Source organism: Callithrix jacchus, chromosome 5 (genome assembly GCF_049354715.1).
Source record: "Callithrix jacchus isolate 240 chromosome 5, calJac240_pri, whole genome shotgun sequence".
NCBI classification, from domain to species: domain Eukaryota; kingdom Metazoa; phylum Chordata; class Mammalia; order Primates; family Cebidae; genus Callithrix; species Callithrix jacchus.
The window spans coordinates 44,416,023-44,439,531 of NC_133506.1; positions in this window are offsets into that span (position 1 = coordinate 44,416,023).

Genomic DNA, 23,509 nt, shown 5'->3' on the forward strand with positions numbered 1-23,509 from the left:
CTCTCTGGCTCACATGTTTCAGAATGAACTAGAAGTCTATTCCTCGACCCTGGGCCATGGGCACTTCCAGAACTCTGAAGTGGCTCAGAAGGTGATTCCCAAAAGGCCAGCCTTGCTTGAGGTCCTGGTGGAGCCCGTCTGGACTGAGGGCGATGCTGGGCCTGCCACGCAAAGACCTCATTCCAGAAGGCCTCCCTCGGAGCCACCAGCCTCATTTTTTGGCATGCTGACTCCTGGAATTGAGGGGCTATTTCTAAGACATATGTTTTTGGCTTTTCTTGTGTGTGCCTCATCAGCCTGCACAGGATCCCCCATCTCAAGGGAGGGAAATTCGGGGTTATTGTTTCCTGCCTCTAAGGGCCTGAGGGGCCACCCAAAGGAATTCCCTTATTTCTTCTTCTCTCGTAGGTGTTGAGATTTTATCGTCCTAATACTAAAAAGCAGGCAATGACTGAGCTTTTCTCTTAACCTTAATCTGATCCTCTCAGGTTTGTGCCTTCTTGTTTTGAAGACCACAGACGAGGCTGTCAGGTGACTGCTGAACTAGAACTAAAGCTACAGTTTTCCTCAGATCTTGGCAAGTTCTGCTAATGGTACCTCTGGGGGCACAATAATCCTCAAATGACATCCAACCAGACTCCCCTTAAATAAGGTTCGGGCTGGAGCCATCTATGGAAATATAAGGCAAAGGACAGAGCACCTCATTTTGCCTTAGATTTCCCAGTAGAGGGGGATTTGGGAGAAAGTGCTGGTTCTCTCTGTCGGGGAAGTGCCAGGTGCAGCAGACCTGGGGCTGCGGGGCAGGCTGGTGGGGTCCAGGTTCATTTGCGTGGCTGCTGGATATGCTGGGTTCTCGGGAAGGATGCTTGTCCATGGAGGCATGCGGCTTCTGGTGAGCCACCTGTGTGGCCACTGGGGGGAAGTCTTTATCACCCTGTCAGGATACACGGAAAGCACAGGCTGATCAACAGGAAGCACAGGGTTCTTGCATGAGGAGGGCCCAGGCCAGCGTCCCCGCAGGAAGCACAGGGTTTGTGCATGAGGTGGGCCCATGCCAGCGTCCCTGCAGGAAGCATGAGGTTCATGGGTGAAGAAGCCCCAGGCCAGCGCCCACCAGCATCCCCGCAGGGAGCAGGGGTTTTGTGCATGAGGAAGCCCCAGGCCAGTGCCCACCAGTGTCCTTGCAGGATGGGTGGGGACTTCGAATGGGTAAAGGTAGAAGCCTGTCCCATGTGGGTAGTGGGGGTCCTGGGCCATCAGAACCAGGGAATGTCAATTGGCACTCAGGCCCACACACCAGCAGGGCGGCAAGAACACCCCATGCTATGAGACACAGGAACACGCGCCTCTCTCAGATCTGACTTGGTTTTCGGGGGCTTCCTTCAGCTAGATCTGTACTTGAGTCTATTTAAATTGGGGGAAGGACAGAACTAAATCCAGGATCTTAAATTCAGATGTGCTGCCGCAGCTGTGAGCCAGGCCTAGGGCACTGGCCGGGAAGGAAACGCACAGGGCGGCTGTGAGACACAACCAGTTTCTGCCTGCACAGTCTCAGGAGGGACCCGCTATTTTCCAGAGGGACCAATGGGCTTCTGTGCCAATGTGGGTGTGACCAGGGTGAGCCCCGCATGGGCAGGTTGGAGCCACACTTCTCTGGCTGACAGGTTGGCCGGCTATGGTCACAGCTCCACCAGCAGTGGGATGTCCCCAACACTGGCACTTTCTTCAGGCATCCTCTGATAAGTTCATCATCTCAGTGAACATCCTGAGAGCAGTGGCCCTGTGGATGGCAATACTGCGGGGGCCACTGGCGGGAGGTCTGCACTCAAGTCACATCGTTGGGTCTCACCAGAGGGCAGCTCTGTAAAGGTAAAGGATGTGACCCAAGCCGTGAGTCCGGCCTGGGGTCTGCAAGAGCACCCTTGGGGGAAATACGGCAATGAAGAGAGTCACGGCCACAGATGAGAGGAGCAGCGCTGCTGGGTTACTCTAGGTACAGTTTAACAAAAGCAGAAGGAACCCGGAGATTCCGTGCTGCCACACAAAGGCCTCAAGCCCACCCCAGACAGCCCCAGACTTACCCGGGCAGTGACCCCAGTGTTGAACAGTTGGTTTAGGGGGACTGGAAAACAAGAAGGGAAAAGGCAGATTTCCCAAAACAGCCCACAAAAGGAGACACTGTGGAAGACAATGTGCACATGGATGAACCAGGCTGGCAGGCCTGGAGGTGGGATGGGAGCGAACCTCTTCCTCTGTGTTATCTGTTGCAATGACCACAGTACTGGGCTTGGGAGCTTCCTTCTCCTGAGGCTAGTTCAGCCCCAAGTACGAGAGAGAAAAAGACACAGTCAACTGCAAGTGAATTGCCCACAAGCACTGTGTATGTGTGTGTGTGTGTGTGTGTGTGTGTTTTAAAAGACAAGGTCTCTGTCACAGGCTGGAGTGCAGCGGCACGATCTTATCTCACAGCAGCCTCTACTTCCTGGACTCAAGTGACCCTCCTGCCTCAGTCTCCCAAGTAGCTGGGACAACAGGTATGCATCACTATACCTGGCTAATTTTTTAATTTTTGTAGAGACAGGGTCTTGCTGTATTGCTCAGCCTAGTCTCAAACTCTTGGCTCAAGCCATCCTTCCACCTTGGCCTCCCAAGGTGCTAGGATTACAGGCATGAGCCACCATGCCCAGCCTATTTTTGTTTTTTGGTTAAATGAACACATTTTAACTATGGGCAAGCCTGACTTTTGATTTAATGAGATTGTGAAACGCGCTTACCTGAAGCAGGGCAGAAGTAGCTTTACGTGGTGTGGACTTTGCTCTCACTGCCTCCTCAACGCTGGGCTTGCCTTCCGGCATCCTCACAGGGGAGATTCCGGAGCCAACACAAACCTCCTGGCCCCATCAATCCCCGAGCATTACAAATATAAGGTCCTTGGGAAACCTGTCACCTCTTGACGTGTTAACTCACATTGAGCTCATCCAAACTGGAGTATTGAGGAAATGCACATAGTACCAAAGCAATACAGCTCAGTGTGAAAAAACAGGCTCAAATCGCTGGCAGGGCTACCACCTGAAAATACGAGTTGCTAACATGGGGCTCTTCCTCCAGGCTTTCCTTCTATGTATGCATAGATGTACGTGCTTGTCTTCTTTATAATTTTTTTCTTACAAAAATGGTCATCTGCCTTCTGAACTAAGAGTATGGTAAGCATCTCTCCATGTTCTTATATACTCTTCTGTGCATTTATTTTTGATAGCTACATGTACCATAACTTAAAAACATCAGGACACAGTTGGACGTGGTGGACAAGGTGTGTTTACTTCCAAAATGCCTCCACCAAGAGATATGGACACCCAAGAGCAGGAGATGAATACAAGGTCAGCCCAGTGGGGACACTCACGGAAGTGGGTGGAGAGGAAGCATCTCCCTCTTGGCTCAGTTTTGCTTAAGGCCAGGCCTGCTGGCCAGATGGGGTGGAATTTATCCCCTGGGCTCCCCAGCCTGCCTCTGCCCAGCTTGGCTTCTCTGCTGCTGGTGGTCTTTTTAAGAAATCCACTTGTCTTAGCTTTGTTTTGCTGCAGGCAAAAGTCCCAGCATTCAGGAAGTTTGCTATTTACTTCCCCAAAGAATTTACCTAAAACACCTGAAATTCCCCCAGGTAATTTCTGTCACTTCATGAGATTAAGAAACTTCAAGTTTTACTAAGCAGCACAGAGATGGACCATACGTTACCTTGGTTTGGGTTAGTGTTTGTCGTGTGGTTAGTCGGGTGTGATTTATTCTCCTTCCTTTATGTATATGATTTAGCTATAGGATTAATAGCTGGCCAGAGATGAGTCAATTTAACTCAAGTTTAAGCCCCTGCCCCATGTGGTTTGACTGAATTCATTTGGATTCTTAAAGCACATCCTGCTGTGATGCCTGATACCGCCCACAGGTGAGAACCTCCAGGGATTCAGGGCCAAGGGGTCTGCCTCCAAAGCTTGGGAAGTGTGATCTGAATTCTAACATTTTATAAAAGATTTGGAAAGGAATACAGAAATGGTAGCACGAAGTTTCTTAAAGTCCTTTGGAATGTTCTTTTAAACATCTAGGAACAGCCTGAGGCAGGGATGGCCCCACTCTGGTAACAAATCATATAGTACCATCCTCCAACAAAGCACAGTCGTCTTTCTGTATCCGGAGCACACAGTGGTTTCCATCGTAACCTATGTCGAGGCTCTGAAAGGCAGAACTGCAGGAGATCCCCCTAGTCCAGAAGCCTGATAATGTCACCCACAGAGAGTCAATCTAGTAAGAATAGATGCATGATGAAGGGAATTAGCTCCTCCACAGAAGGGAGCCCTAAAAGGTGGCTGAGGAAGCTTGAATAATTATATGCATATATAGATATGCATTTCACAGGTAGCGTGTTTCTTTAGGGATTGAAGGCTTGTGGCAACTGTGCATAAGCCAGTCTGTGGACACCCATCTTCACTATTATTATATGTTATGGTGATGCGTGGTCACTGATCTTTGGTGCTGCTACTGTAATTGTTTTGGGGCACCATGAATCGTGCCCATATAAGATGGTAAACTTAATCAATAGTTGTTGTATGTGTTCTGACATTTCTACTGACCAGCCATTCCCTGTCTCTCTCCTTCAGGGCTCCCTATTCCCCGAGGCACAGCAATATTGAAATTAGGGCAATCAGCAACTCTACGATGGCCTGTAAGTGTTGAAATGAAAGGAAGAGTAGCATGTCTCTCACTTTCAATCAAAAGCTAGAAATGGCTAAGTTTGATGAGGAAGACATGTCTCAGAAGCTCAGGCAGGCTGGCCTCTTGCACCAAATAGCCAAGTTGTGAATGCAAAGGAAGACTTCTCGGAAGAAATTAAAAATGCTACTCCAGCGAGCACTGGAGTGAGTGACAAGGAAGTAAAAGAGCATTATGGCTGATATGGAGAAACTCTGAGTGGTCTGACAGAAGACCAAACAAGCCACAACATTCCCTTAAGCCAAAGTCTAATCAAGAGCAAGGACCTAACTCTCTTTAGTTCTATGAAGACTAAGAGAGATGAGGAGGCTGCAGAAGGAAAGCTGGAAACTAGCAGAGGTTGGTTCATGAGGTTTAAGGAAAGAAGCCGTCTCCAGAACATAGAAGTGCAAGGCGAAGCAGCAACTGCTGATGGAGACGCTGCAACAAGTTCTGCAGAAGATCTAGCTCAGATCAAGGTCTAGGTTAGTGGCCACACTAAGCAACAGATTTTCAATGTTAACAAAACAGCCTTTTACTGGGAAAAGATGTCATCTCGGATTTTCACAGTTAGAGAGGAGAAGTCAATGACTGGTTTCAAAGCTTACAAGGACAGGCTGACTCTTACCAGGGACTAATGCAGCTGATGACTGTAATTTGAAGCCAAGCCTCATTTACCATTCCAAACATCCTAGGGCCCTTAGGAATTACGTAATATCTACTCCGTCTGTGCTCTATAAATGAAATGACAGAGCCTGGATGACTGTACATTAATCTACAGCAAGGTTTACTGATTATTTAAGCCCACTGTTGAGACTACTGCTCAGAAAAAGAAGATTGCTTTCAAAATATTACTGCTGATTTATAAGGCTCCTGGCCACCCAACACCAAGTATACAAGGAGATTAACGTTGTTTTCATATCTGTTAAGACAACACTCATTCTGCAACCCATGGATCGAGGAGTAATTTAGACTTTCCAGTCTTAATAGTTATGAAATAAGTAATTCCACTGGGTGGATTTGGGCAAAAACCTTCTGGAAAGAATCCACCATTACAGATACCACTAAGGACGTTCATGATTCATGGGAGGAGGTCAACATATCAATATTAACAGGAGTTTGGAAGAAGCAGATTCCAACCCTCATGGGTGATTTTGAAGGGGTTCAAGACTTGACTGGAGGAAGTAACTGCAGATGTGGAAGTAGCAAGAGAACTAGGATTAGAAGTGGAGCCTAAAGATAGAACTGAATGGCTGGAATCTCGTGATCAAATTCCTTAGGGATGAGGAGTTGATTCTCAAGGATGAGCAAAGAAAGTAGTTTCTTGAGCTGGAATCTACACCTGGTGAAGATGCTGTAAACACTGTTGAAATAACAACAAAGGATATAGAATATTACATAAACTTGCCGGGAGTAGTGGCTTACGCCTGTAATCCCAGTACTTTGGGAGACCGAGGCAGGTGGATCACGAGGTCAAAAGATCAAGACTACCTTGGTCAACACGGTGAAACCCCGTCTCTACTAAAAATACAAAAAATTAGCTGGGCACGGTGGCGCACACCTGTAATCCCAGCGACTCAGGAGGCTGAGGCAGGAGAATTGCCTGAACCCAGGAGGTGGAGGTTGCGGTGAGGCGAGATCGCGCCATTGCACTCCAGCCTGGGTAACAAGAGCAAAAACTCCGTCTCAAAAAAAAAAAAAAAAAAAAAATAGAGAATATTACACAAACTTAGTTGATAAAGCAGTGGCAGGGTTTGAGATGATTGACTCCATTTTTGAAAGAAGTTCTACCATGGGTAAATTCTATCAAGAAGTATCATATACTGCAGAGAAATCGTTCCTGAAAGAAAGAGTTGATTTATTTGGCAAACTTTATTGTTGTCTTTTTTTTTTTTTTTTTCAGAGAGAGGGTCTCACTCTGTTACCCAAGCTGGAGTGCAGTGGTATAATCTCTGCTCACTGCAAACTCTGCCTCTCAGGTTCAAGGAATTCTCTTGCCTCAGCCTCCAGAGTAGCTGGGATTACAGGCACACACCATCACACCTGGCTACTTTTTGTATTTTTAGTGGAGATGGGGTTTCACCATGTTTGCTGGTCTTGACCTCCTGGCCTCAAGTGATCCACCTGCCTCCACCTCCCGAAGTGCTGGGATTCCAAGCATGAGCCACCACACCCGGTCTGTTGTCTTATTTTAAGGAACTGCCACAACCATTCCAATCTTCAGCAACCACCACCCCAATCAGCCAGTGCCCATCAACACTGAGAGGCAGGCAAGACCGTCCACCAGTAAAAAGATTAGAACTCACTGAAGGCTCAGATGATCATTAACATTTTTTAGCAATACAACAATTTTAAATTAAGGTATGCGCATTGGCTTTTATTCTTAGACATCATGGTACTGTACAATAGGCCAGAGTGGAGTGTAAACACAACTTTTTCATGAATTCGGAAACCAAAAACTTTGTGAGACTCACTTTATCAGAATATTTCATTTATTATGGTGGTCTGGAGCAGACCCTGCAATATCTCTGAGGTCTGCCTATACATTTCATTATTGAAAAGCAGACAAGCAAAAAATAAAATCACTTGTAATTCTGTATTACTGCATGTGTGTATTTACAAAGATTGATGCACGCAGAGAACTATCATCCCATCACAACTGCTGACTGGCCATGGAGGCTCTCGGGGCTAAAGGAGATCCCAGCAATGAGGGTGGTCTAGGCTGTGAGTAGATCCCAGCAATGAGGGTCGTCTACGCTGTGAGTAGATCCCAGCAATGAGGGGCTACGTTGTGAGTAGGCTGCCCTTTGCAGAGATGGAGTGGAACTCCAGGACACAGAGGTGCTGTCCAGCAGCAGGGCACCAGCCCGGAGAGGCCTCCGTGTTGGGTACTCCTGACAGGCTACTTAGTTGAGCCCAGCCCCACTCTGTAGCAGCTACCAGGCGAGGCTCTTGGGGTCCTGGCTATCCAGAGTCTGTCTCCAGCACTGCTCCCTGTGTGCACTGAGGACCGCTGTCTGGACCCCAGGGGCCTACCACAATCCTGCCCTTCCTCCCTGCCCTCAGTGGTCCTCGGAGGTGATACTCACACGCCAGCTATCTCCATTGCCCCATGTCGTCTGGGTGTCTCCTGCACTGAATCACAAGAGGGTGGGGTTCTTTGCCTGGAGTATGTCCCAGGGGAAATGTGTGTGAACGGTGATGATATGAAGTCATGACAGCTCTGCTCTAACCTGAATCCTGGAATACACACAAGGAAGCAGAGGCCTAGAACCCAGCCTCAGACTCCCAGGGCATGCTGGTTCCTTTCCTAAACCCACATTTAGCACCTCAGTCCCAAACGGGCTGCTCAAGGACACTGTCCCATTGCAACTGCTGAATGACCGTGGAGACCCTGGGGGCTAAATGAGACCCCAGCAGTAAGCACGACTCTCCCCCTAGTCCCAGCTCATTCCAGGAGTGTCCAGGGCCACAGCTGCAGGCTGCAGATTCTCAGTCCACGGGAGGCATTCACAGATGGGGCTGTCCTTGTGAAACCCCTCATCTCACGGACATCGCTCCTTTCGGGGGAGTCATGACTGAATCTGTTGAGCTTTAGTGGCTTGCTGGATTCTTGTCACGAGGGCAGAGTATGTCAATGGAACGCATGCTGGGGTCAGTGTAAAAAATGTGCCTCTGCCAACCATGGGAGGTGGGGGGTAAGGTCAGGCCCCCGGGCACGGTGATGAGCCAGGCGCTGGTGTGCTCTGTGCTACATCCTATACAGAGTGGCTAGTCATTCTGCTGATGTGGTGCTGGCGACTTGGCTGAGTGACTGCGAGAGTGAGGGCCTGGCGCTGCAGTCAAAAGGACTGAGGACGGAAAGGCTGTGAACTTGCCCCTGTGCACACCCTGAGGCTGTCTCTGAGCTGAGGAGCAGGGACAGGGAATGTGACTCAGTGGCGAGCTTAGATCAGAGCACTCTTTTGGGGCCCAGCCAAAACAGTGTGCATTTTCCCCGGTTACCTTGGGGAAGAGCAACGTGAAGACCTGAGACTTCATCCTGTCCTGCTGCTCTCCAGCGCCCCCATCTGTTTGGGACCGGTAAGAAATAAGGCCCCGAAGGAAATAACCCTGTGTATCTAGCACTTCCATAGGTGAGGTCCTTGCCCTAAGAGTGCACTTTTTGCACAATATTCAAGAATTGTGTTGCGTGAGAAAGTCTTATCGAGCTGCAAGATGCAACTTGGTGGGAAGTGACAGGACACCAGACAGAGGATCTCCTTTAGCTCCGGTCAGCTCCAGGGAAACATTCTTCCTAAAGATAGAGTCCAAGCCCTCCCTCTTTTTCAACTTTGCTTTGAAACTCCAGCCAGCTCAGCAAGTAATTACAAAAACATTATTCACCATTTTAGCCATTTTTAAGTATACAGTTCAGTGGCATTAAGTATATTCATAATATTATGCTTTCATCACCTTTATCTATTTCTAGAACTTTTTCATCATTCCTAACAGAAAGTCTGTCCCTGGTAAGCCCTCGCTTTCATTCTCTCCTCCTCCCAGCCCCGGCCATCACCATTCCACTCTGTCTCCACGAGCTTAACTACCCCAGAGATCTCACATAAGTGGAGTCGTACAGTGCTTGTCTTTTTGTGTCTGGCTTATTCTTTCTAGCATAATATCGTCAAGGTTCATTTATGTTGCAGCATGTGTGAGAATTCCGTTTTGAGGCTGAATAACCTTCCACTGTACGGACAGACCACATTCTTATCCATTCATCTGCTCATGGACACCTGGACTGCTGTGAGTAGTGCAGCTATAGATGTGGGGGAGTAAATATCTGCTCGAGTTTCTGCTTCCAATGATTTTGGGTATAAGTCAAGTGGAATTGCTGGGTCATATGGTAATTCTGTGTTTAACTTTTTGAGGAATCACCAACCTGTTTTCCACAGCGGCTGTACCGTTTCAGGTTTCCACCAGCAATGCACACGGGTTCCTATTTCTCCACATCCCTGCCAACACTTGTTTTCTGTTTTGTGTTATTTTGTTCTTTTGGATAAAGACTCTAATCTAACGGGTGTGAAGAGGTATCTTACTGTCATTTAGATTTAGCAACTAATTTTAAGAATAAGATTTTCTGCTGCAAAATAATAAATATCACTCTGCATTCATCATTCATTAAAGGTCTTTATGAACCAAAAGTCTCCTCCAAAAGTTTTCCTCCTCTAAAACTGAAAGGCCATAATTGGCTCTAAGGACATATGGCAGCTGCCCGTGAAAAGATGGCAAAAGGCAGGCCTCTTCCAAAATGCCTAACAGCAATATGTATTATTTTCTTTTTTTAGATGGAGCCTCGTTCTGTATTCCAGGATGGAGTGCAGTAGCACAATCTCTGCTCACTGCAACCTCCACCTCCCAGGCTTAAGCTGTTCTCTTGCCTCAGCCTCCCAAGTAGCGTGGGATTATAGGCATGCGCCACCACACCCAGCTAATTTTTGTATTTTTAGTAGAGACGGGGTTTTGCCTTGTTGACCAGGCTGGTCTTGAACTTCTGACCTCAGTTGATCTGCCCGCCTCAGCCTCCCAAAGTGCTGGGATTACAGGTGTGAGCCATGCACCTGGCCCAGCGATATGTATTTTCATGTAACTTGACCCTTGACAGCGTATGTTGTGTTGCAGGTTTTCATCAAGTTTGGTGCAATCCTTTTTTCCAACTATAATTAAGAGTAACTTAAATTGGTAAATAATTATTTGTTATATTTGTTCAGTAACAACACTTACTAAACTCTTTGAGATATGGTAGCTTGAAGAAAATTTCACAAATGAGAAACCCCAGTCGAGTCTGGGTGCAAGGCTGTACATGCAAAAACACACCTATGTGAAATTCCATTAGGCTTCCACGCCAAGTCTAACCTACATTTCTGAAGTCTATAAAGTATGACAGCTGCTTTGAGGATTCATTTAATCTGATGAAAATCATTCTGACAGATGCTGTTTTGAAGATGCAACATTATTTTCTCTCAGGAAACAGACAGTCAAAAGTATCATCCCTGCTCTCCTTATGTCCTCAGGCCTTTCCAGAAGTTAAAAACCACACTTATTTAAATGTAAAGGAACCGCGAGCCAGGCAGAATAGCCAGGATAGAATCCAGGTAACACTTCCTATCCACTAGTTAACTGCAGCTTTTTCACAGCCTGACTAAGCAGCCAGCAGATGTTTGTGCACGTGGGTCTCTACTGTCCATCTGGTAAGGACCATATCAGACTCTTAAAAGGACCCGTTGTCCTTAACAAAAGTTCACTATTATTTATTTCCTAAATTTTCTTTGTCTTTTCTTTTTTTTTTTTTTTGAGATGGAGTTGCGTTCTTCTTGCCCAGGCTGGAGTGCCCATGGCACAATCTCTGCTCACCGCAACCTCTGCCTCCCAGGTTCAAGTGATTCTCCTGTCTCATCCTCCTGAGCAGCTGGGATTACAGGCATGCACCAGCATGCCTGGCTAAGTTTGTATTTTTAGTAGAGATGAGGTTTCTCCATGTTGGTCAGGCTGGTCTCAAACTCCTGACCTCAGGTGATCTGCCCGCCATGGCCTCCCAGAGTGCTGGGATTACAGGCGTGAGCCACTGTACCCGGCCTAAATTTTCTTTTCTTTTTTTATTTGAGATGGAATTTCGCTCTTGCTACCCAGGCTGGAGTGCAATGGTGCAATCTCGGCTCATCACAACCTCCGTCTCCTGGGTTCAGGCAATTCTCCTGCCTCGGCCTCCTGAGTAGCTGGGACTACAGGCACGCACCACCATGCCCAGCTAATTTTTTGTATTTTTAGTAGAGATGGGGTTTCACCATGTTGACCATGAAAGCTACTGTTTACCAATCACCACTGTGCACTATGGGCCAGGTGCTGAATTAGGTGCTTCCCTTAGAATTGCTGTATCTAAGTCTCTTGGTCCTGTGAGGAGGGAGCTGTCCATTTTACAGATTAGAATGGTAAATCAGAGAGACAGACGACTGGTCATTTGCCCGAGGGTTGCACAGTGATAAGTGCTGGGAACCGGACTTGGAACAAGGGCCAAGGTTTAGCAGCCTCAAGGTTTAGCTTGTCCCCTGTAAATGATTTAGAGACGCAGAGTTTTAAGGTAAGCACTCTAAATGTAACCTGAGAGCCCTTTATTCAACCAGACAGTATAATATATTCAAATCTACCTAAAGATTTACTTTCTGACTTGATAGAGGATGTTTTTTTCCTGAAAAAGATCATTTATGTCTCTAGCATATAACTAGCATACAAAGCACTTCCACATAAATCATGAGCTCATCTGAGTTCCTTCGGCAGGTGATGTTCTATTTTATGGAGGAAGAAATGGTGCTTCAGAGAGGCTGGAACCTTGCTTGGGGTTCTGGGGACGACACCCAAGAGGAAGCTCTTGGACTGTGCTCTTCGGTTGGGTTGTTTGTGGTCTCCGCCATCTCGGATGACTCTGTTCCTGGGTCTTGGGAACAAAATGCAGGGGAGGCTTCAAACCATCCACCAGATCCAGAGGCAGCTGACAGGCCCAGAGACGATTCAGAACTACAGACAGGAGGAAGCACGGCAAATGGACACCAGGATTGTGGGCTCGGGTGTCGAACGGTCCGGGTTCAAATCCTGACTCTGCCAGGGACCAGCTGGTGAGCTGGTGTTTGAGTTTTCTGAGGCTTAGTTTCCTCATCTGTAAAACCGGATAGCAACAGACCCTACCTCCTTAGGTGACTGTATGTACGTGTATACATACAGACACGTGTGCACACACACACACACACACAAAAACAGAAAGCAACAGATTCGAAACAGGGTTGAAATAGAGTTTCGGAATTTGGCTGCCTGCGGGCTCTGTGCTTTCCTGAGGCGGGAAAGAGGCAAAGAGACTGCTTTTCCAGGGTAAAGACCTTGTGAACTGGGGTGCACCTCAAATCAAACCCTCTTTCAGTGCAGGAGAAGAGGCCCCTGGACCTCCCCCACTGTGTGCTGGTGAAAGGTAGTCACAGTGTGCACACAGCACGTGTGTAACAGAGAGGACGGTGGGAAGACGGGGCACCCTCGATCAGCTTCTGCCCGCACATAGTGAGTGGGCCTGGGCGCTCTTCTCGGGCACTGATGAAAGGGGTGACTTAGGGCGCAGCTCAGCACACACGCTTATTGCCCAGGAAAAGTGGTTTCCTGTCCACTCTCCTCAGGAAAGCACGAAGCCCGCAGGGCAGCCTGGAAGCAAATTCCCAAGCTCTTGCTTTCACTCTGCTCAGAATCTGTAGCTTTGGGCTTTCAGATTTTATGGAAAATACATTCCCACCTGGGGTGACTTTTTAAACATTTCCTGGTAAGTCCATGGAAAACAAATCCTTTCCTGCCATTTGTAGTTCTTGAAATATCTTCTTGGCTTGGTCTCATTTGGGATATTAATTTTCTGGACACCAAAGTCATAATTAGCACGGCTGGTGAGCAGAGGGAAGCGTCTCCCTCGACTGCACCCAGACATTTCAGGGTAACGTCATTCTTCAGAGTTTGACAGTCCAGGCTGTCTCCGCCTTCAGCCTGGCTTCAGCACTGAGAACATTCCCACAAGATGGCACTGGCGGTTTTCTCAGACCGGGAAGGCTCCGGCCAGCTCAGCTACCACCAGGAGAAATGGAAGCTGGCTGGCCACTGTGGCGAGGGCTGCTGGCACCTGGGGATGAGGGTGCCCCTTTTCCCCAGGAGTGGCTAATTGTCACGTGAGTTTGATTAAAGATATATAAAACTCAGCTCCAGTGCTGTACATACAAATCTAAACCCAAGAGAAAGTAACCCGGAACCCAATTCCTTCTAAATTCAGTATATGAAATTCATAATATTTTTCAGAAGGGCACAACCAGAGGTGCTTTTCTAGGGAGAATGCTTGAGCTCGGGTTCATGCCGGTCTAACGGCACCTTCTTTTCAGCGAGATGGAATCATACGACTGGGATCAGAGTCTTCAAGTCCTGCAGTGAAGAGGCTGGGACAGCAGTAACTGCTCTGCCTCCTCCTCAGACCTGCTGCTTCCCAGGCACTGTGACTTCAGGACAAAACCTCACCCCAATCTGTTCTTCTGGGTCTGGGCCAGGTCTGGGTCTGTGTGGGAAGGATGCTCTTGTTTGAGGGTTCTGGAATGTTCCTCTCCAGGTAGCGTTCCACCCACAGATATTTGGTTAGTTGTTGATCCAGATGTCAAAACTTCACAGAGATGTATTTTTCTTTAGGAAAGGTGAAAACCCCAGGTTCTCAGTGTGTGGGGTGAACAGAACTCATCAGTAGATGGCGTGTTCCACACACTCCACATGTAGTGTGAGAGCCGCAGACTGGGAGACTGGTTGAAAGAGGCGGGAACCTTCATTTTCTCTGTAGACACGGCCCCAGAAAGCTCCTGTGCGCCCAGCACTCTTCCCATCCCAGACCATCTCAGCACCTAGCGTGTGGCCCTTCCCTCCCCTCTTCCTGCTCTTGCTTATTCTACCTCTTTCCCCGGATGCGAAGAAAAGGAAATAACGACAGGAAGTGTTAATTACCCTTCTTACATCTTACGGATTTAATATGAAGTGATGGTCCTGGGCCACTGAGAGTCTCAAAATTCGTCACCTACGTAGAAGTGACCACATGTGAGGCACAGCCCAGGCAGTGCTTCCTGACATGAGCCAGGGAGTAGGGGGTGTGGGGGCCTCAGCCTGGTGCAGAAATCCCAGCCATTCCGCTGCCATCTCTACAGGAGTCAGAGATGATTCACAACCGCAGACAAAAGCAGTGTCATGGCACGTTTGAGGCTTGGGCTTAGGAAACAGATGGTTCTGGGGTGAAATCTCCGTTCAGATGAGCAGCCTCTCAAAGGCTCAGTGTCCATCTGTAAGATGGGAACGATTCCTCTTTTGTGGAATAGGGAGTTTAAATAAGATATTCACTGCTCTTGGAATACGCCTCCACTGACAAGCTCATGTTTAGTGGCGATAAGTAATGACTTAGTTTCCTACAGACAGAGTCTAGATGTTGCTTTTTGTCTTCTAAAGCATAACATAAGACTTCTTTTCTCTCTCTCTCTCTCTCTCTGTCTCTCTCTCTCCTCTCATTTCTTTCAAGATTGGGGACTTTCAAAGTTTCTCAGGGCTTCCTTGGAGAATGCCAGCGTGCCTACCTTGCATTTCCTCACTCCTTTTTTCTGAGCACTGCATCACGCCATAGCTCAGGGTTTGAGGGCATGACCATGGGAAAAGGCTCCTCCGGCACCAAAGAGTGGGAATCCCTGTCCACCTCTGCTCCCAGCAGCCTGAACAATTCAAACCGTATAAAGCAGCAGAAAGCACTGCTTCCTTTACTTATTGAAATGTTTCACAGAATGTAACGATTAGGAAGAATGTAGGTTATCAGTAAAGTCAAGGGGCGTGTTAAATAAAAAGTGTGCATGTTCTACTTCATGACAGTGCAGAAGACACTGGGGGCAAACCTGCCTAGGCTTAGCTCCAGAGCTGTGTCGTGGGGAGGCCTTGGCTGTGGATGGGCCACCTGTAAAGATGCTAGATCAGGCGGTGCACACAGTCCTTTGCAGTATTCACAAGGGCTCCTGACACTGCCCTAGGAAGTGCCTGCTCACAGTAGGTTATTCCAGCGTTAGCTCGTTACAACAGAGCTGTGCGGCCATCCAGCCCAGCCTGAGGACAACTGGTATGACTATTAGTCTGCATAAGGATCATTTATTTATTAAAAAGTTTACTTCTTGCTTGATTTCAGTATGTAACATTTACCCTTAAAAAGCTTCCATCTTTGATTCTGAACATGTCCATGCTTTAGAGTCATTCTTTGGAATTTCAATTATGGGGACGTGTTGGTGACTGCTTAATGCTGATTAGACAGGTGCCTTAAAAATCACTCTATTTATTGTCCATATTTTGAAATACAATCTTCAGGCTCAAGGGTCATGTATTAAAATGGCATAATTTTCGGGAGGAGCGGGTCCATGGTTCAAAGTATAACGTATGTATTTTAAATAGGATAAAACTATGATGGCTCTAAAAAGGAAAATGATCATGTAAGTAGAAAAAAATCCAATGAGACAACTGTTAGTGAAATTCCTATTAGAAAGAAGTACACGCTAATCCAATACAGACACCAAAAATCTCATCTGGTCTGAGTCTGCTTCCATCTCCGGAAGCACAGGTGGCTGACCTTAAATGGGACCAGCTGTGTCTAGGATGTTTTTGTCTAGAACCCAGCAATGGAACTAGAGAGATGCCAGAGTTTACTTGCACTGAGGATTCTTTCAGCAACGCATCTCTTAGTCATGGAGCTATGCATCTAACAAGAATCAAAGCATGGCCTGTGAGAACCATGCAGAGGGTAGGCTCAAGTCAGGTACACGGCATGATGGACAAGCGCTTTCTGATACCTCTGTGACTGGATTCACCAGTGATTACGTCCTCAATCCACCTTTCCTACACGTAGCAAGGGAGGGAGTGGGCGAGCTGAGAGCACAGCTACTCGCCAGCCAGCCAGCCAGGATGATGCCGTAAGTGTCCTCAGGGGTCTCTGGATCTGCAAATTCACCTGCTGCCTGATTGGAAATGTCAGCTCTGGGAACCCTCCGAAGGCCCCTCCTCAGATCATACCAAGCACTTGGGCTTTTCCCAGACTTAGCAGAAAAAAGAGAGCAGGGTCAAGTAGGCAGAAAACTAAACCCACAACCAATTCTGCTTACTTTTCAAAACCAGCTAGTGAGTTAGGATAACTCATATTCACCCCGACAGCCCTACCTTCACCCACTTTTATAGCAAACACTGCAGAGTGTTAGAATAGCATGGGAACACAGCAGGGTAGGCTGTGGTATAGACCAGCATCAAAGTCCCCTAAAGTTTGGGTTTTGAGAAATGCACTGTGAGCCACTAATTCACGTCTTCACTCACTCCCTGATATTGACTATTCATGATGTCCTGATCTCTAGTCACTGGGTCTCTTCTGGGTAATTAATATTCAGGGCCCTAAGGTTTATTGTGGTTTATTTATTAGTTGATTTCATTCATTTATTCACACACATACTCTACATATATATATGTAGAGTATCATTCTATCTCTATCTGTCTATCTATCTATCTATCTATCTATCTATCTACTTATCATCTGTCTACCTGTCAACAAAAGTTCTCTAAAAAAGGAATTTGGAGTAAAGAGACTATTCCAGTGAACAGTCTGCAAACCAGGGAGACGAAGCCTCCAATCTAAAATGAAGGTATGCTCCAAAGAACAAAGGAAGGCTTGGGTTTTAAAGCAAAAGTTCGCACCCAGGTTCCCAATTAGGTCTGTTTCTTCAAATAAAAGAATGAAATTTGCTTAGTTCTGATTGGCTGATATAGCCAAACCCTGATTGATTGGTTCAGGTGAGCTCTAAAAGTCCCAACGATAAAAAGGTACAGCTTTGCGGGGGAACTCAGAGTACCTGTATGACCCTAGTCAGCAAATGGCCACTTGGCTCTATTTAAAATCTGGACCCACAGTGAGCCACTAAGGATCTATATTGGAAGACTGGCTCTTTCAGTTTCCCATTTATTCACATCTACCCACCTACCTACCTATCTACTTACCTACCCATCTGTGTGTCTCTGGTGTTTGTAAGTGCCAAGCATGCCTGCAAATAAGGAAGTGTTTGTACAATCTCTAGAGCACCTCCTACCTTTTCCAGCCTGTCCAGTTGCTGGAGGAACATAGGAGCTTGTCTGTACTTGTCATCACTGTCACCTTCTTCCTCCTCTCCACTAACAGGCATTTGTATTCACACACTGTACAGGATGCTGGGTTAGGGACTGAGGTGAAGACTGGTCCTAGAGGGCCCTTTACATATCAAGAGGACAACAGGCCACTCCTGTGAGGTTTACCAGAGGCTAATGTGAAAGTGGGTCACCATGGTTTTCTGGAAACATGGGCTGTCTCTATTTTGATGTGGCCAGTTTCTGTGGCAACCACATGAGAACTAAGTATGTTCTTATTGACAGAAAGGACTTCCACAAGCTTGATCCTCCATCAGGGACGTGACTGCCCCCAGAGCTGTTCCTGAGGACAGGCAGGGAAGCACAGAATCTCTGTGAACTTGGCAAATGAGACTTTCCAGAGAGGAATAAAAGGGCAGGAGCAGGACAGAGAGGAAATGCCCAGTGTGTGCTGCACTAGGCCCCAGGCCCACGGCTCTCACTCCCACCTGCTTCTATCAACGGTTTCCTGGGTTGTCCTTTGCCTTGAGGCAGCTTCTTTTCCTTCCCATGGGAACAGCCAGATAACATGCTTTACCACGAGCAAATCTCACCAGTGAAGCCATCCATGTCCCTTGTCATTCACAAAGTGAGGGGGCAGATGCTGGATGATGGACAGAGTAAGCTGTGACCTGGAGCGCTTCTGTGCGAGCTGAGATGCCCATGGCCACGAGCAAGAACAGGGTAACTAGAATGGGGCCCTGGGTGGGTCCTTCTGCAGGCAGGACATGACATGTTTCTAGGGAGCATTAGGGCTCAGTGGAAACTTTCCATTTAAGACATCAGAAGGGAATTTATTTGTAGTGTCTAACCCTTACTTTGAGGTGGTATGTATGAGTAGCCATCTACATGACAGCCTTCCTTCTTCCACGTGGCTGGGCAGGTAAGTCCACCCATCTGACTTCTGAGGCCCACTGAGAAGTGCCAGAAAGTGCAAGAACAACACAGGTGCATTTCAGGAGAACTGCCACCATCATCTCTAAGGGCAGCTGCAAACCACCCTGCATTAATGATTTCTAATTCTAATTAATGAATCAGAATGCAAACTAAGGTTGGGGACGAAGGAGGAACCGAAGGCTCTTGATTCTCCTTTTCATACTTGTTAGAACCTGTAGGAGGGCTCCCCCTCTTATTAGGGATGGGAGAAGGGAAGGACATTTTCGGCTGTGGCACAGATTCTAATGGGGGGGCTCTCACTGGCACTGTGGGGCCCCACGGGCAGCGTGGATGCCTGGGGCATGGTGGTCACCATGCACGGATCTGTGTTCACACCGTGCCTGGGTGCTTCTATCAGGTAAATATTCACTGAGCAACCACCTGGTGCCTGCCCAGTGCTGGGTGCTGGAGACCCTGCAGGGACCACCCAGATGGGGCCAGCCCTGCTGGGGCATGAGGGTGCCGGGCTCTCTACAGGGTTATGGGACTCAAGGCTGACTTACCTGCTTTGCAGGGCCCTTGTTTCTCTGGGTCACGTGCTGTAGATAAGATGGCCCTACTCTTACATTTTGTTATCTCAAACCAGAATACTGCCTGACCAATACAAGTCTTTGTGTGGACAAGAGAGAATGTGCGAAACCAGAGGTATCCCAGAAAGTCTGCACAAGTGGTCCCTGCTCTGAATGGCCGGGTGTGAAATGCCTGTGCTGTCCCATGCATCTGACAAGCCACTTGTCACCTTAGAAACCAGAGGGAAGAAGCCCACAGAGAGGTGAACACCCTGGAGGAAACCATAGCATCTGGCTAGGGCATGTGGGCACTTGGTCAAGACCTGAAGCAACCATTGTCTATGATGGTTTATTTCCCAAGGAAACAAAGAATGCAGTGTTTAACATGAGACTCATGCACAAAGCACCCAGAGAAAAGTCATCTGCCTCTGGGCTGCTTGTTTCATTAAGGCAGGTGAAGATGGAATGGCAGCACTAACTCAGAACGCTGATTTAAAAGAAGTCAGCTGCATCGCAGAGAACACAAGGCAAAGAAGAGTTCTTTTCAAGCTCCAGATGCAGTTTGCTGCTTTTCCTCAGCATTTTCCTCAATAAGGAACCAATCTGAATATTTTTAAACAGAGCTTCTTTGTGGTTCAGTAACAGGGCTGAGAGCGAGCCCTAAAACGGTTTTCAAGGATATAAGTGCGAGCATACCATGCACTGTAGTTTCCAATAACGATTGCAATGTCAGATGACACTGTATTTGTCTTCTATCATTTTCTTAAAAAAAGAAAAAAGGTCGAGGGTGCAACCAATCCCCTGCCGTCTCCTCTCTGACCAGTAGAGGGAGAATGAACTTCATTCATGGCAGCAAAGTAGGCCTCAAGTTATCCCCAGGGTGGTGACCACGTTCCTGATTCCCTGGGACAGTCTGGGTTCAGGCATCTATCCTGGTGTTATTACTAGGAGTGCCTTCTTTCACTTTTAAAGCCTGTCACACTAAATATGCTGTATGGCCACTCCAAGCTGAGACATGGAATTGTGGTACGATCCTCAACTTTTCCGGGCTCTTGACTTTCATTTCTCATGGAAGAAATGCTCAGATTGCCTGTGCTTGGTTCAACCTTGATACTTGAGCCAGCTGATAAACAGCACCTTCAAGGCTGACTCACGTTCTCTTTCCATCACTTTCCCGCCCCTCCCCAAGGGCAGGGCCTATACTTTCCCAGCTGAGTTCCCACAAGAACTTTCCATGTATCACAACACGGCTTTAAGCTTCTGCACGCACGACTCCCGTTCAAGGCCAAGGACCATGGTGGGATTTGTTGTGTGCCCAGCGCCTGGCATATGGTCTGGTACACACACGTACTCAACAAACACTGTGAGCACCAAATGACATCACCGATCGGCGACCCTCAGCTTAGCACAATTTGTGGTAGTGGCCAGGGAGTGAATTAACCAGGGTGCTTAGCTGGAACTGTTTGTTGCTCATTTCTTATGTAACTTTCATGCCTTGCTAGCCTCAAAGGCTTCCAAAAGAGTGATTAGAGATAGTGGATTTACTTTTTTTTGTGCCCCAACAGTCTGGCTGAGCTGGATCTGTCTGCCATAGGGTGATATCTGGAGTCACCAAGCAAACGGGCTCTTCCTCTAGCTTTTGCCAGACTGATCCGGATGATTAGTTTTTCTCCCTCTTTGGAGGGAGCTCAGGTTAACAGGTACTTGTTCAGATCTTTTCAAGTCAAACTTGAGAATGGTGATGGAACCATGAATTGAAGCTTAAATGATGAGCACAGTTAGCTAGAGGCGGTAAGGAAGAGAGGGATGGGGTGTGTCTTATCAAAGACCACATCTGGGAGCCTGAATTAACCAATTTAACAGAAAAAACCTCTTCTACCTTCTTTACGGCAACTCCTGGCAGCTGCCAACAACAGGTGAACAGCTTTGCAGGACTCTTGCCTAAGCCAGAGGAAGACTAAGGATCAAAGGTAGCTCATCCTGTAAAGAAAACATGTCTTTTTTATAAAGTGTGATGCCACTCATGACCAAAACAAGTCATGCAAAAGGGACAGTAACATGCAAGGCGCTTTCTCAGGAGCCCTGGTGCAGACAGACATGCAGCCTTACCCTGAGCACAGATGGCCCGGCATGCCCTGCATCCTCAGCTCAAGTCTCAAGTGCCTGAAGGATCCGGGTCTTAAGTTGTCAACTTTGGTCTCCTTACCTAACGCTACCCCACCACTTCTGGGTGTAGTTATCTGCAGGTGAGCATTGGGAAACGATTTCCCCTTATCCCCAAGCACCTAGGAACAGGAACCAGCCTCAGGGCTGGGTGAGGAATGACTCACTGTGAGCAGTAGGCCAAGCCTTACAAAGCAGGGGTCCTTCCAAAATAGGGAGCTTACTTGTCGGGACACAGAAAGATTTTTTTCTTGTAGAAACAATATGGATGATGCTTAGGTCCCTCAACTGTCTCAGAAGACAAATAATCCAAGCATAGGCTATGAAATGCTAGTGTGCTGGGCCATAGGGCTGAGAGCTGGACCTGGCTGGCTGTGGGCGTCTCCAGAGCAGCTGCAGCCCTGAGCACAGGCCGGGGGTGTCGCCGGCTCCCGTGTGGGCAGGTCTGTTTGCTGCGGATCAGGTACTTTAAGCTTAGGAACACCTGTGTGGGATTCTATTTTAGTATTCTGGAAGCATCGCTGAGGAAGTAGTCCAGTGAAGCCAGCTCTAAAAAACTCTTTTCTCTAACAATTAAAAAAAATATACCAAAGGACCCACAGGGATGAATAAATTATTAAGCTATTAAGAAGTTGCTATAAATATGCAGCGTTAATTCAATAATTCATTGGTACAACGGACTGGTTGTACAGTGAATTATTGTACACTGGTATTGTAACGGACTGGTACAACAAGATCTTTTAAGGCTCATAAATTACTGCTGGCTTTGGCGGCAGCTAGTGTCCTGGGGTGCATGCCAGTTGCTTCTTTACACAACAGCCGGGTGTGAGGGGCACAGGGAGCCTTCTCTCTGGCTGGCTACCCAGGGGCCCCGGGTAGAGGAGAGCACAGGGCCTGTCTGTGGGGATGTACCTTCACGGCCTCTCCAGCCTGGCTGGGGACCAGACACTGGCTTGTCTCTATGGCTTCACAAAAAATGCACCAGCGGTAAGGAGGGGGAGAACTCACAGCACTGCGCCGTGGTGGAGAGGAGCGTCAAGAGGGTCGGGCAACCTCTTGCCTGAACCCAGGAACAGGGTGTTCTGCCTGTCAAATACCAGGCTAGCCTGGTTGCCTTCATCTCCACAGGTGCCTCTGTACCCCAGAGTTTCCTTTATGGTCCCTTATCTCTTCTACCTGGAACCCTTGGGGCTATATAGGTTTCAGATTTCAGGATTTTTCAAGTTTTATAAAGGCACCATGTTATAAAAATCATACATGGTGAACAACTCCGTAGGGGCTTGGGCAGCACCCTATATCCAAACCCATTAAGTCTTCCATAGCAAAATGTATGGATGTTACGGTAAGTAGGATTTAAGGATTATACATAGCCTCACATCAGGTCACTTTTTGCCACATGAGTTTCAGTGTGAAAACATGAAGCCCTCTGCAGTTTTCCAAGGGCTCTGGAATGTGTATTTGCTTGCCATGGCGACAGGGGCACTTTCCGCTCACAGCTTCCTATGCGTCTCTGTGCTGCCACCCAGTCTGCTGCCAAGAAAGGGAAATGGATTAGAAACACACAAGACAGTAAAACTGTCAGGAGGTAAAAAGATTACTCCTGGATTACATGGAGCTGCCGTGGTGAGCTCTATACATCTATTTGTATAGAGTAAAATTGGATTCATTCAATTACGTGAAACCCTTGGCAAAGCAGAATAGAACAAATGCAATCAAAGAATTTCCCCCAAATTGTATCTTGGCCTTTTCTAGGTTAATAGAACTGAGCACCAACAACTGTCTTCCATTTGTGTGGCCTTTCGCTAATTTCAGAGCCCACTGCCTGTGGTCCCTCAGTCCTTCCTGCGCAGTGTACGGGGCTGAGAGCCCACAAGCCACACTGACCTCCTTTTCACACAGGTGAGGATGCAGCTTAGAGACAGACAGTGCCCATGGTCACAGGACTGGGAGGAAGTGGAGCCAGGACAAGCACCTGGGTCCTCAAATTCTCTGGCAAGCTCCGGTCTTCCCACACGTTGCATGCACAAACCTCAGAACTGTGGCCCAAAATACATTCTGCCTGGCTTTTGTCCTGCAATGCAATTTGAGTAACCTGTGGTCAACTAAATTGTGGAAACACTACTTCCTGTATCCTCCTCTCAGAGACCAAAATGCCCCTTAATGTGCTGGAGCTCCGAGCAGTCTTAAGGAAACCAGATTAACTTCATTTCACCCATTTCCTGAATGCCTTTGAATAAGGAAGCCTTTTGGGCAGAGCTTCCATTAGCATCAACCACTGTGGCCCACGCTACAGAGGGCCGTGAGACATGTACTAAAGGCAGAGTTTCAATTGTGTTCCGTATTTTATGTAGAGGTGAAGGTGGCTTATACATTTTGGAAAGAGTTGTACCTCAAAGGCTAAGGAGCAATCA